This window comes from Lipotes vexillifer, unplaced genomic scaffold (assembly GCF_000442215.2).
Source record: "Lipotes vexillifer unplaced genomic scaffold, Lipotes_vexillifer_v1.1 scaffold367, whole genome shotgun sequence".
Lineage (NCBI taxonomy): Eukaryota > Metazoa > Chordata > Mammalia > Artiodactyla > Lipotidae > Lipotes > Lipotes vexillifer.
This window is the reverse complement of record NW_006795832.1, coordinates 1385646-1398229: the sequence shown is the minus strand read 5'-3', so window position 1 is coordinate 1398229 and position 12584 is coordinate 1385646.

The following is a 12584-nucleotide window of genomic DNA, read 5'->3' as shown; positions in this document are numbered from 1 at the left end:
CTTGCGTCTCCCGCACACCCTCCCTATCCCACCCCTCTAGGTGGTAACAAAGCACCAAGCTGATCTCCCTGTGCTATCCGGCTGCTTCCCATTAGCTATCTATTTTACATTTGGTAGTGTATATATGCCATGCCACTCTCTCACTTCGTCCCAGCTTACCCTTCCCCCTCCCCATGTCCTCAAGTCCATTCTCTACATCTGTGTCTTTATACCTGTCCTGCCCCTAGGTTCTTCAGAAACATTTTTTTTTAGATTCCATATATACGTCTTAGCATACGGAATTTGTTTTTCTCTTTCTGACTTCACTCTGTATGACAGTTTCTAGGTCCATCCACCTCACTACAAATAATTCATGATCCCTATTTTAGAAACAAATCTCCAAACTGATGAGAAGAGGGATTCCAAAAGGCAGACTCTAGGGAATTGTTTATGATGAAATATTATTTTAGAACTTAGAAAAATAATTTCAACCATTCTTATTGCAGAAATTAGCTTATATAATTACTGATGGGAAATTTCGTGATGACAATCAATGTCAGTTACCAACAGAGTTAATGAATAAGGATTAAGAGAAGAAAAGTTAAAAAGGTTACGTTTGGGCAAATAAAAGAAAAAACTTCAAGCTAGTTATACCTAAAATTGACCAGGGAGCAAGAAGAACTACAATCCTGCAGCCTGTGGAAGGAAAACCACATTCACAGAAAGACAGAAAAAATGAAAAGGCAGAGGATTATGTACCAGATGAAGGAAAAAATAAAACCCCAGAAAAACAACTAAATGACATGGAGGTAGGTGACCTTCCAGAAAAAGAATTCAGAGTAATGATAGCGAAGATGATCCAGGACCTCAGAAAAAGAACGGAGGGAAAGATTGAGAAGATGCAAGGAGTGTTTAACAAAGACCTAGAAGAATTAAAGAACAAGCACCTAGAAGAATTAAAAAACAAACAAGCAGAGATGAACAATACAATAACTGAAATGAAAAATGCACTAGAAGGAATCAAAAGCAGAGTAACTGAGGCAGAAGAATGGTTGAGTGACCTGGAAGACAGAATGGTGGAATTCACTGCCATGGAATAGAATAAAGAAAACAGAATGAAAAGAAATGAAGACAGCCTGAAAGACCTCTGAGACAACATTAAGTGCAACAACCTTCACATTATAAGGGTCCCAGAAGGCAAAGACAGAGAGAAAGGACCCAAGAAAATATTTGAAGAGATTATAGTCCAAAACTTCCCTAACATGGGAAAGGAAATAGCCACCCAAGTCCAGGAAGCTCAGAGAGTCTCAGGCAGGATAAACCCAAGGAGAAACACGCTGAGACACATAGTAATCAAACTGACAAAAATTAAAGACAAAGAAAAATTATTAGAAGTAACAAGGGAAAAATGACAAATAACATACAAGGGAACTCTCATAAAATTAACCACTGATTTCCAGAAGAAATTCTACATGCCAAAAGGGAGAGGCATGATATATTTAATGCGATGAAAGGGAAGAACCTACAACCAAGATTCTACCCAGCAAGGATCTCATTCAGATTTAACGGAGAAATCAAAAGCTTTGCAGACAAGCAAAAGCTAAGAGAATTCAGCACCACCAAACCAGCTCTACAACAAATGGTAAAGGAACTTCTCTAAGTGAGAAACACAAGAGAAGAAAAGGACCTACAGAAACAAACCCATAACAATTAAGAAAATGGTAATAGGAACATACATATCAATAATTACCTTAAACGTGAGTGGATTAAATGCCCCAGCCAAAAGACACAGGCTTGTTGAATGGACACAAAAACAAGACCCACCTATATGCTGTCTACAAGAGACCCACTTCAGACCTAGGGACACATACAGACTGAAAGTGAGGGGATGGAAAAAGATATTCCATGCAAATGGAAATCAAAGGAAAGCTGGAGTAGCAATACTCATATCACATAAAATTGACTTTAAAATAAAGAATGTTACAAGAGACAAGAAGGACACTACATAATGATAAAGGGATCAATCCAAGAAGAACATATAACAATTATATATGCATCCAGCATAGGAGCACCTCAATACATAAGGCAAATGCTAACAGCTATAAAAGAGAAAATCGACAGTAACACAATAATAGTGGGGGACTTTAACATCTCGCTTACACCAATGGACAGGTCATCCAGACAGAAAATTAATAAGGAAACACAAGCTTTAAATGACGCAACAGACCAGATAGATTTAATTGATATTTATAGGACATTCCATCTGAAAACAGCAGATTACACCTTTTTCTCAAATGCACACGGAACAGTCTCCAGGATAGATCACATCTTGGGTCACAAATCAAGCCTCAGTAAATTTAAGAAATTTGAAATCATGTATCTTTTCCGACCACAACGCTATGAGATTTGAAATAAATTACAGGGAAAAAAAAACGTAAAAAATAACACATGGAGGCTAAACAATACATTACTAAATAACCAAGAGATCACTGAAGAAATCAAAGAGGAAATCAAAAAATACCTAGAGACAAATGACAACCAAAAACCCAACAATCCAAAACCTATGGGATGCAGCAAAAGGAGTTCTAAGAGGGAAGTTTATAGCAATAAAATCCTACCTCAAGGAACAAGAAAAATCTCAAATAAAAATTCTAACCTTACACCTAAAGGAACCAGAGAAAGAAGAACAAACAAAACCCAAAGTTAGTAGAAATCATAAAAATCAGACCATAAATAAATGAAATAGAATGAAAACAATAGCAAAGATCAATAAAACTAAAAGCTGGTTCTTCAAGAAGATAAACAAAATTGATAAACCTTTAGCCAGACTCATCACAAAAAAAGAGGGAGAAGACTCAAATCAATAAAATTAGAAAAGAAAAAGAAGGAGTTACAACAGACAACGCAGAAATACAAAGCATCATAAGAGACCACTACAAGCAACTCTATGCCGAAAAGATGGACAACCTGGAAGAAATGGACAAATTCTTAGAAAGGTATAACCTTCCAAGACTGAAGCAGGAAGAAATAGAAAACATGAACAGACCAATCACAAGTAATGAAATTGAAACTGTGATTAAAAATCTTCCAACAAGCAAAAGTCCAGGACCAGATGGCTTCACAGGTGAATTCTACCAAACATTTATAGAAGAGCTAACACCCATGCTTCTCAAACTCTTCCAAACAAACTGCAGAGGAAGAAACACTCCAAACTCCTTCTACGAGGCCACCATCACCCTGATACCAAAACCAGACAAAGATACTACAAAAAAAGAAAATTACAGACCAATATTACTGATGAATATAGATGCAAAAATCCTCAACAATATACTAGCAAATGGAATCCAACAACACATTAAAAGGAACATACACCATGGTCAAGTGGGATTTATCCCAGGGATGCAAGGATTCTTCAGTATACACAAATCTATCATTGTGATACACCGTCTTAACAAACTGAAGAATAAAAACCATATGATCATCTCAGAAGATGCAGAAAAAGCTTTTGACAAAATTCAACACCCATATATGATAAAACTCTCCAGAAAGTGGGCATAGAGGGAACCTACCTCAACATAATAAAGGCCTTGTATGACAAACCCATGGCAAACATCATTCTCAATGGTGAAGAACTGAAAGCATTTCCTCTAAGATCAGGAATAAGACAAGGATGTCCACTCTCACCACTATTATTCAACATTGTTTTGGAAGTCCTAGCCACGGCAATCAGAGAAGGAAAAGAAATAAAAGGAATACAAACTGGAAAAGAAGAAGTAAAACTGTCACTGTTTGCAGCTGACATAATACTGTAAACAGAAAATCCTAAAAATGCTACCAGAAAACTACTAGAGCTAATCAATGAATTTGGTAAAGTAGCAGGATACAAAAGTAATGCAGAGAAATCTCTTGCACTCCTATACACTAACAACGAAAGATCAGAAAGAGAAATTAAGGAAACAATCCCATTCACCATTGCAACAAAAAGAATAAAATACCTAGCAATAAACCTACCTAAGGAGGTAAAAGACCTGTACTCAGAAAACTATAATAAGACACTAATGAAAGAAATCAAAGATGACACAAACAGATGGAGAGATATACCATGTTCTTGGATTGGAAGAATCAATATTGTGAAAATGACTATACTACCCAAAGCAATCTACAGATTGAATGCAATCCCTATCAAATTACCAGTGGCATTTTTTACAGAGCTAGAACAAAAAATCTTCATATTTCTATGGAGACTCAAAAGACCCCAAATAGCCAAAGCAGTATTGAGGGAAGAAAATAGAGCTGGAGGAATCAGACTCCCTGACTTCAGACTATACTACAAAGCTACACTATTCAAGACAATATGGTACTGGCAGAAAAACAGAAATATAGATCAATGGAACAGGATAGAAAGCCCAGAGATAAACCCATGCACCTATGGTCAACTAATCTATGACAGAGGAGGCAAGAATAAACAATGGAGAAAAGACAGTCTCTTCAATAAGTGTTGCTGGGAAAACTGGACAGCTACATATAAAAGAATGAAATTAAAACACTCCCTAACACTATACACAAAAATAAGCTGAAAATGGATTAAAGACCTAAATGTAAGACAGGACACTATAAAACTCTTGGAGGAAAACATAGGAAGAACACTCTTTGACATAAATCACAGCAAGGTCTTTTTTGGCCTACTTCCTAGAGTAATGGAAATAAAAACAAAACTAAACAACTGGGACCTAATGAAACTTAAAATCTTTTGCACAGCAAAGGAAACCATAAACAAGACAAAAAGTCAGCCCTCAGAATGGGAGAAAATATTTGTGAATGAATCAATGGACAAAGGATTAATCTCCAAAATATATAAACAGCTCATTAAGCTCAATATTTAAAAAACAAACAATCCAATCCAAAAAATGGGCAGAAGACCTGAAGAGACATTTCTCCAAAGAAGACATACAGATGGCCAAGAGGCACATAAAAAGCTGCTCAACATCACTAATTATTAGAGAAATGCAAATCAAAACTACAAGGAAGTATCACCTCACACCAGTCAGAATGGGCATCATCAGAATATGTACAAACAATAATTGCTGGAGAGGGTGTGGAGAAAAGGAAACTCTCTTGCACTGTTGGTGGGAATGCAAATTGATACAGCCACTATGGAGAACAGTATGGAGGTTCCCTAAAAAACTATAAATAGAACTACCATATGACCCAGCAATCCCACTACTGGGCATATACCCAGAGAAAATCATAATTCAAAAAGACACATGCACCCCAATGTTCATTGCAGCACTGTTTACAATAGCCAGGTCATGGAAGAAACCTAAATGCCTATCGACAGATGAATGGTTAAAGAAGATGTGTTACATATATACAATGGAGTATTACCCAGCTATAAAAAGGAACAAAATTGGGTCATTTGTAGAGACGTGGATGGACCTAGAGACTGTCATACAGAGTGAAGTAAGTCAGAAAGAGAAAAACAACTATCCTATATTAATGCATATATGTGGAATCTAGAAAAATGGTACAGATGAGCCGATTTGCAAGGCAAAAATAGAGACACAGATGTAAAGAAAAAATGTATGGACACCAAGGGGGGAAAGCTGGGGTGAGGGCGGGTGATGTGATGAATTGGGAGATTGGGATTGACATACATACACTAATATGTATAAAATAACTAATAAGAACCTGCTGTATAAAAAATAAAATACAATTCAAAAAAATAAAACTAAAATTGATCATATGCGTGCACTTCAAAAAGAATGGTGTTGGGAGGGGCAAGGACCTCAGTGGGTCCGAAGTAGTCTTTAAAATTCTGGCTGAGTGGCCAGCCTGTAGGTGGATCTGTCTTCTGAGGCAGAGCAGTTTCTGTAGCTAGTCATATAGGCAACCAAATAGGTCAAGGTGCACACGGTGTGACTGCCGGTAACTACCCACGTCCTGGGGGATGGTAAGGACGGAGGGTGGCTTGTTTGCTGCTTGTGAGGCCTGTGGCCCTGAACTCCTCTCCACTCTCTGTGCAAATTTGTATCGGCCAAATGTGTCACCCTGGTGGACTTAGGGGGATTGGGAACTGGCACAAACATGCTGACTTCTGACTACTATTTCTGTGCATAATATACCCTTTCATTTCTTGAAAAAAAAAAAAAAAAAGGTGGTCAGATGTCCCACCATCCTCCCAATTGCTCAGGATTAAAATCCCAGTCATCTTTGACTTCTCTCTTACGATTGTCCCAGTCAATCTGTTTTCAAAGCCCATCGTCCCCACCTCTGAATTTTCTCTTACACATGTTCCTTCCTCCTCATTTCCACCACCACAAACCTAACCCAGACTCTCATTATCTCATTTGGTCTTTTGAAACAGGCTTCTAACTAGCCTGCCCTGCCCAAGATTTCCATTTTATTCTATTTTTCAGATCTGCTCATGTTACTTCTCTTGTTTATCATACCAAGTGCTCCTTATTATTTGCCAAATAATTCCAAGCTCTTTGATCTGCATTCAAAGTCATCTGTGTGGGCCCTCAAGGTTAATGTAATAATATTCAATTCTACAATGGAGTATTGAGTGCCTGCTATGAATGATTCTCAAATGAAGAGGACTCCTCAAAGAATTTGTAGTCTCCACTTCTTATAATGGAATCATGATGGTTACCAGGTGCTTAATCCCTTACATGCATGATCTCATTTATAGACAGGCCATATGTTCCTTTTCTTCCAGTCCACACAGGATGCCTGCTTTTCTTCATGACTTTCCCACCATTATTCAGAGAGTCCCATGCCTGGAGTGCTTCTTTCAGCCATCTTTATTTAACACATACTTGTCTGGTGATATATTTAACACATATAACAGGTGATACTTAAGAAAAAATAAAGTAAGTTAAGGTGAGAGTCAACCTGGCAAACTCTTGCCACTTCTTTAACAATAAGATTTCTGTGACTTCACCACTACATCGTAGGCCCTATTCTGCATGGGGTGAGGGATTGAAGGTGGGAGAGTTGAGGAGTGGTGGGACTAATCCCATTCAAGACACATGGTTAAAGACAACAGCAATAATGATGATGACTAATATTTATTGAGCACTGATAACACAAGAACTATCTGTTTAAAATCTCACAATGATCCAGTGAGATACTATCATTATTCCCATGTTATTAATACTTGAGACATGAGGTGGGTTAGATAAGTCATCAACATTTACAATGATGGTAAGCGGCAGAGCCCATTGAACCAAGACGATTCAGTTCTAAGGCCTAAATTAGTCACCTTCTATGAATTAATCCACAGGGTATCAGTGTGCTCTGGGGAAAAGATGGAGAAGGTGAATTCTGGGTAGATGCCCAGTGAATTTCCATGTCGATTACCTCTCTGCCTCCAACCTTCTTTCTTCTAAATCCATCCTCAAAAACTCCAAGACTGATTTATCAAACATAAAAGGCCAACTTTGTCGTTATCCTGATTAAACAATTTAATGGCTCTCACTGCTGGAGAGAGAAACTATTATTATTCATTGCTTGCTAATGAAATTGACAAGGTGGCGTGTACCTTAACTGTCAGTTTAAGAAAACCGCTGCACCAAATCTAAGCACCTGGTACAGAAGGACAAGTTTGTTTTGTTTTGTTCGCCATTATGAAGAGAATCCTTATTGGATATCATTGTCTGCAAGGAAATTTAGTTTTTATCCACAGAAATCTGTCCTTGGTGGTATCACAGCGAAGTCAGGAGCAACTCTTGAGTCGAAAGGGTGGAATGGTTAAAGACAGAAGCTTTGGAGTCAGAGTTGGGAATTATGACATTGACTCTTTGGGCCTTATTTGCAGCAGCCTCGATTGCAATTTGAGGATAGCGTCTTTCTCATAGGGTTGCTGTGAGGACTGAACGAGAAAATACTGGGTTAGCCAGAAAGTTCATTCGGTTAGTGAATACGTTGTTCAGTGAAAATGAAAAATGTCTTATTTTTACGTAAAACCGAACGAACTTTTTGGCCAACCCAATATGTAAAAGGGTTTAAAACAATGGTTACATAGAATTCCTAAGCAAGTGATAACTATTGCACATCATTAAAGGTTTCATTGTTCTGTACTTGTTATATATAATTATAGTAGTTTAATTCAAGTAGTAGTACAGGAATGTAGTTGAAAAAACAAACAAGCACTATAAGAGAATATGGGAAAAAAGAATCCCTTTCCCAGAGAAAACCATTGCTAAGATTTCTTATTTGCCCTTCTAGATTTTTTTCTATGTATTTAAAAATATACTTGTGCTTTTTTAAAAAAACATAAATGAATACATTTTTGGACTTTGCCTTTTTTTTCCTGTAAGGATTGTTCCACAGTGACACAAATAAGTTTACTAAATTATTTTTAATGACCATGCAGGATTTCAACAAGTAAATATGGAATAACTTTTTAAATAAGTTCCCTATTGATGGACATGTATGTTGCTTTCAGTCATTTTCTATTACAAAATAAATTTCAATGAATCCTTGTATGATGATTTCCATAAAATTCATTTCTGTAAGTGGAATTGCTGGGTCAAATGGCATATGCATTTGAAATTTTTATAGCTCTTGTTCAACTGCCTTCTGAAGAGACTGAAAGAATTTATATTCCTACTCAGTTGTAGTACAGAGAAGTTATTTAAATATATTCCTTATAAACCACTCCAATTTTCTTAAGCCAATTTTCTCACTGTCCCAGAAAACCCCAAGTTACACTCCTGCCTCCTTGTCTGTGATCTTCTTTTGCTGCTAGCTTAGAATTACCTTTCTTCTCATTTGTCTATCTAAATCCTACCTATCTGCATTAGTAGGACACACTCAGTTGCAAGTAACAAAACTCAAATGAAACTAGCTTAAGTAAAATTAAAAGTAGAGGGGAGGAAAACTACTGAAAATATTCTAGGTAGTTCACAGAACTGAAAGATGAGCTGCAAGTTCCCAGGGCAGTTCTAGAAACCTAGGACTGGAGCCCTCACACACTCCTCTAATTATCCGTTTCCAACTTCATTTATCTCTGAATGATTTCCATTCTCTTCTATGGTAGACGGGTGGGTCTCATAACTGAAAAAATGTGAAAATTTACATAAAACGTAGCACATCATAAACTTGAAACTTCAAAAGACGTTTTGCACTGGCAGCTTCTAGCTCTCCCTACTTTTGGTGTCTTCTCATCTGTCATTAGATAGAATTCGATAAAGAAGTTTAGAAAACACTGATGGAACATTTTAATGTTCCGAAAAATAATTCCTCCCAAATATCAGAGAATCAGAATTCCACTGCTATTCTTTAAGTGAAGGTTGTGCAGCAACCATTCCAGGGTCATCTTTTCTCCCACCTGCATGACTAGAATATTTTGGAAGTGCCCCTTTCTCACGCTCTCCGTGGTCCTGAACCACCCATTGGTGGTCCTGAACAGTGGTTCCTTTTAGAGTCAGCTGAAATGAGATAGGAGGGGAATTAGGGAGTAGAGAAATTGAAGAAGCTGTTAGGGAGAAAGAAAATATTTTTGTTTTGTCAATTGTGTTACTGTCAAAGAAACCACAATTAACCTTGGCCAAACTGAAAGACAGTAAGCAAATTTGTGGGAAGTATTGTCATCTATGCAAATGTCCACATGCATAAGCAAGGTCACCTAGGGGAGCAGGCAGGTCACCACTGAAAACACTGACACAAATATTTGAGAGGGAATAACTCTTCACACCTGTCAGAAAGATTTGACACCTGTGATTGAAACGAGAGAAACCTCAATGCAGTAATGTCTCAGTTAACTTGACTGACAAACCCCCAATCCTCATCAAAGAATGCAAAAGAAAATGAAAATATAATCATTAAAGAAATCAAGAAAATTTTTAAAAAGTAAAAGCAAGTCTCTTAGATAAGTGTCAGTTATTAGGGACTAATCTAAAAAAGTCACCAATCAGTAAAATTTCCGGAATGGAAAAATTAAATAGTGGCATAGAGTTTTCAACTTCTCCCTGTCCTTCAACCTTATCCATCTGTTTATTTCATGCTTTATTTAACCAAAACCAACAACTGTTTTGAAATTGTCTTTTGAAAGTATTAGTGTCTTTCTGAAATCCTGTTCCCAAGGTATTTAATTAATTTTCCTGTGTGCCTAAATCAGTGATTCTTAAATTTTAGCGTAAATAACATTCTCTTGTAATACTTCTTAGAATGCATTTGGTGGGGGGTCCAGCATTCTCTGAGAGATCCTGATTCAATAGGATTTGGATATAGCCAGAACTCTGCATTTTTCGTCACACTTTGGAAAACACTAACACAAATGTTTGAGAGAGAATAACTCTTCACACTTGTCAAAAAATTTAATACTTGTGATTGAAAAGCGAGAAACCTCAATGCCATAATGTCTCAGTTGAGTTTTTATTGCTGTAGTTCTTGGTATATATACAATCCTAAAATGTAAGTATCCCCCTTGCCTTTCACAGCACCATATGACTGTCCCTTTAAACTAATCATCAGTCACCTACAACTGTGCTACTGAAAGGGTGGTGCCCACACCCACCCACCCAGCAGAATCAGCGTCCCCTGGAGTGTGATAAAAATGCAGACCTCAGCCTGCCCTAGACCTTCTAAATCAGAACCTGCATTTTAACAAGATCCTTAGGTTTGAGATGCATTGATCTAGCAGACTCTCCAGCTAAACGTGACTTTTCAGCTCTCACCACTTTACTTTCACTACTTCACATTTTCAATCCAAAAGAATGAAAGTTTAATTACACGAGAAAATAAGGTTATTAAGTAGAGAGACATCTGGAGGGTCCCAAATTATATCTGTGATTGATGACTTTTAAATCAGAAGGCAGTTTGGTTTTTATGGTATCTGAGATCACAGTGCCCTGAGATCCCAGTACCTTGTAATTGTATTCGTCTCTCATCTTCACTGTAAGCTTCCTGTGGGCAGGATAATGTCTGAGATATTTGTATCTTCAGTGGCTAGCCTAATGCCTAACCCAAGGAGGTGCTCCAAAACACCTGGCTGGGAAAAAATTGCCAGTTGCTTAAGAGTTATATCCACTCTTCAAGTTCAAGCTTAAGGCTCCTTTCCTCCGGAAGATTTCTTTGGTTATTTCACCTACCATCCACCTGCTCTAAGTAAATACCACTTATTTGACATTTAACACACACACGACTTTAGTTATCAATTATCTTTATTTTCTCTCTTATTACCCTACAAAAGGTGTAAGAAGTTGCTTCTTTTTATACTTTTCATACTGCCTTGCAGAGTAGCCATTCAAATATTGCCTACTATTGAGAGCTCTCTTAAAATTTTAAAAAACACTAAAGTGAGAAAATCTACAAGTTTTGATTTTCCTTCAAGCATCATTCTAAATTGTCAAAATTAATTCTAGAGTTGACAATATTTAAACAGCTCCTCCAGTTTTGACCTATTTAACTTAAGTAAAACATGTACTTTGATATAAGAAATACTTTCTAATTTTTAAATGGTTGGTTGTCCCTTCAGCCAACTCAGTTCTCATTTCTGTTATTTATGCCAGTAACTTATACTTCTCTATGTTGAGCATATATAAAATGTTTAATTTATAACAGATTAATTCATAACTAAAATAAATTTATAGCTAGAGATCACTTTAGGGAAATTATGTAATAATTTATAAAGTTTGTATGATGTCCCTGAGAGTGTCACACACAGACGGATATTTCCATTTTAAAGCTAATTGTAGACATATTGCCCCATTGTGCACCCATGGCATGTAAAGTTTTAACTCCTGGAATCATCACTGCATTTGTCAACATCAACATAGCTGTCCCAGTGTTTTGATGTATTATTATTTCAGCTCTTGTAGTTTTAAAACGCACTTTAGCCTGTTACGTAAATCATCTCTAACTGTCCTATAGATGGCAGCGTTGAGCAATGTATTCGGTAAGATTGCTTTTTTGGTTTCTGTGAATTTTCAGTTGGGAGTGAATTTTTCATACAGCATATTTCATTACAGTACACCTCAAGACTTATTTAGCATACGGTGGCAAGGTAATACGTGTACCTGCTCAAAGTTACTTCAGTTTCCACAAAAGCATCTCTTTCTATTCTGTATATGAACCAGATTTCCAGTTATCTCAACCCATTAATAAAAAAGTAGAGAAAATATGAAATTACTATAGTATAATTATAATTAAATATTAACCACCTTTAACGGTGGTAGTAAAACATCAGCAAGTAGGAAGAAAGGACAAGAACATCCAATGATCAGTGATTATCCACCATCGGTTTGGAACAAAATGTCACAGCAATCTGGCTTATTTCATGATTTCTAATGGATATATTAGCCACTGAAGTGTTTTTAAAGCAGAAATCCTTTCCCGCTGAGATTTTTTTTTTAAAAAGCTTTTATAATAACAATTAGTTTTATATGATCACAATTCTAACCTTTCTGTGAAGATTATTCTAGAATAGTTGCAAATTAAGTTGATCTTCCAGAGGACTCTTTCTTCTAGAAAAGAGTATTTTGTTTTCCATATAGGTGTATTTCTTTTATTTAGCTTTTTTTTGGGGGGGGGGATCATTTCAAAAGTAAATGGATTGGGATTGTTTTCCCTTCAAAATTTGAAATATTCTTAACCCCCTC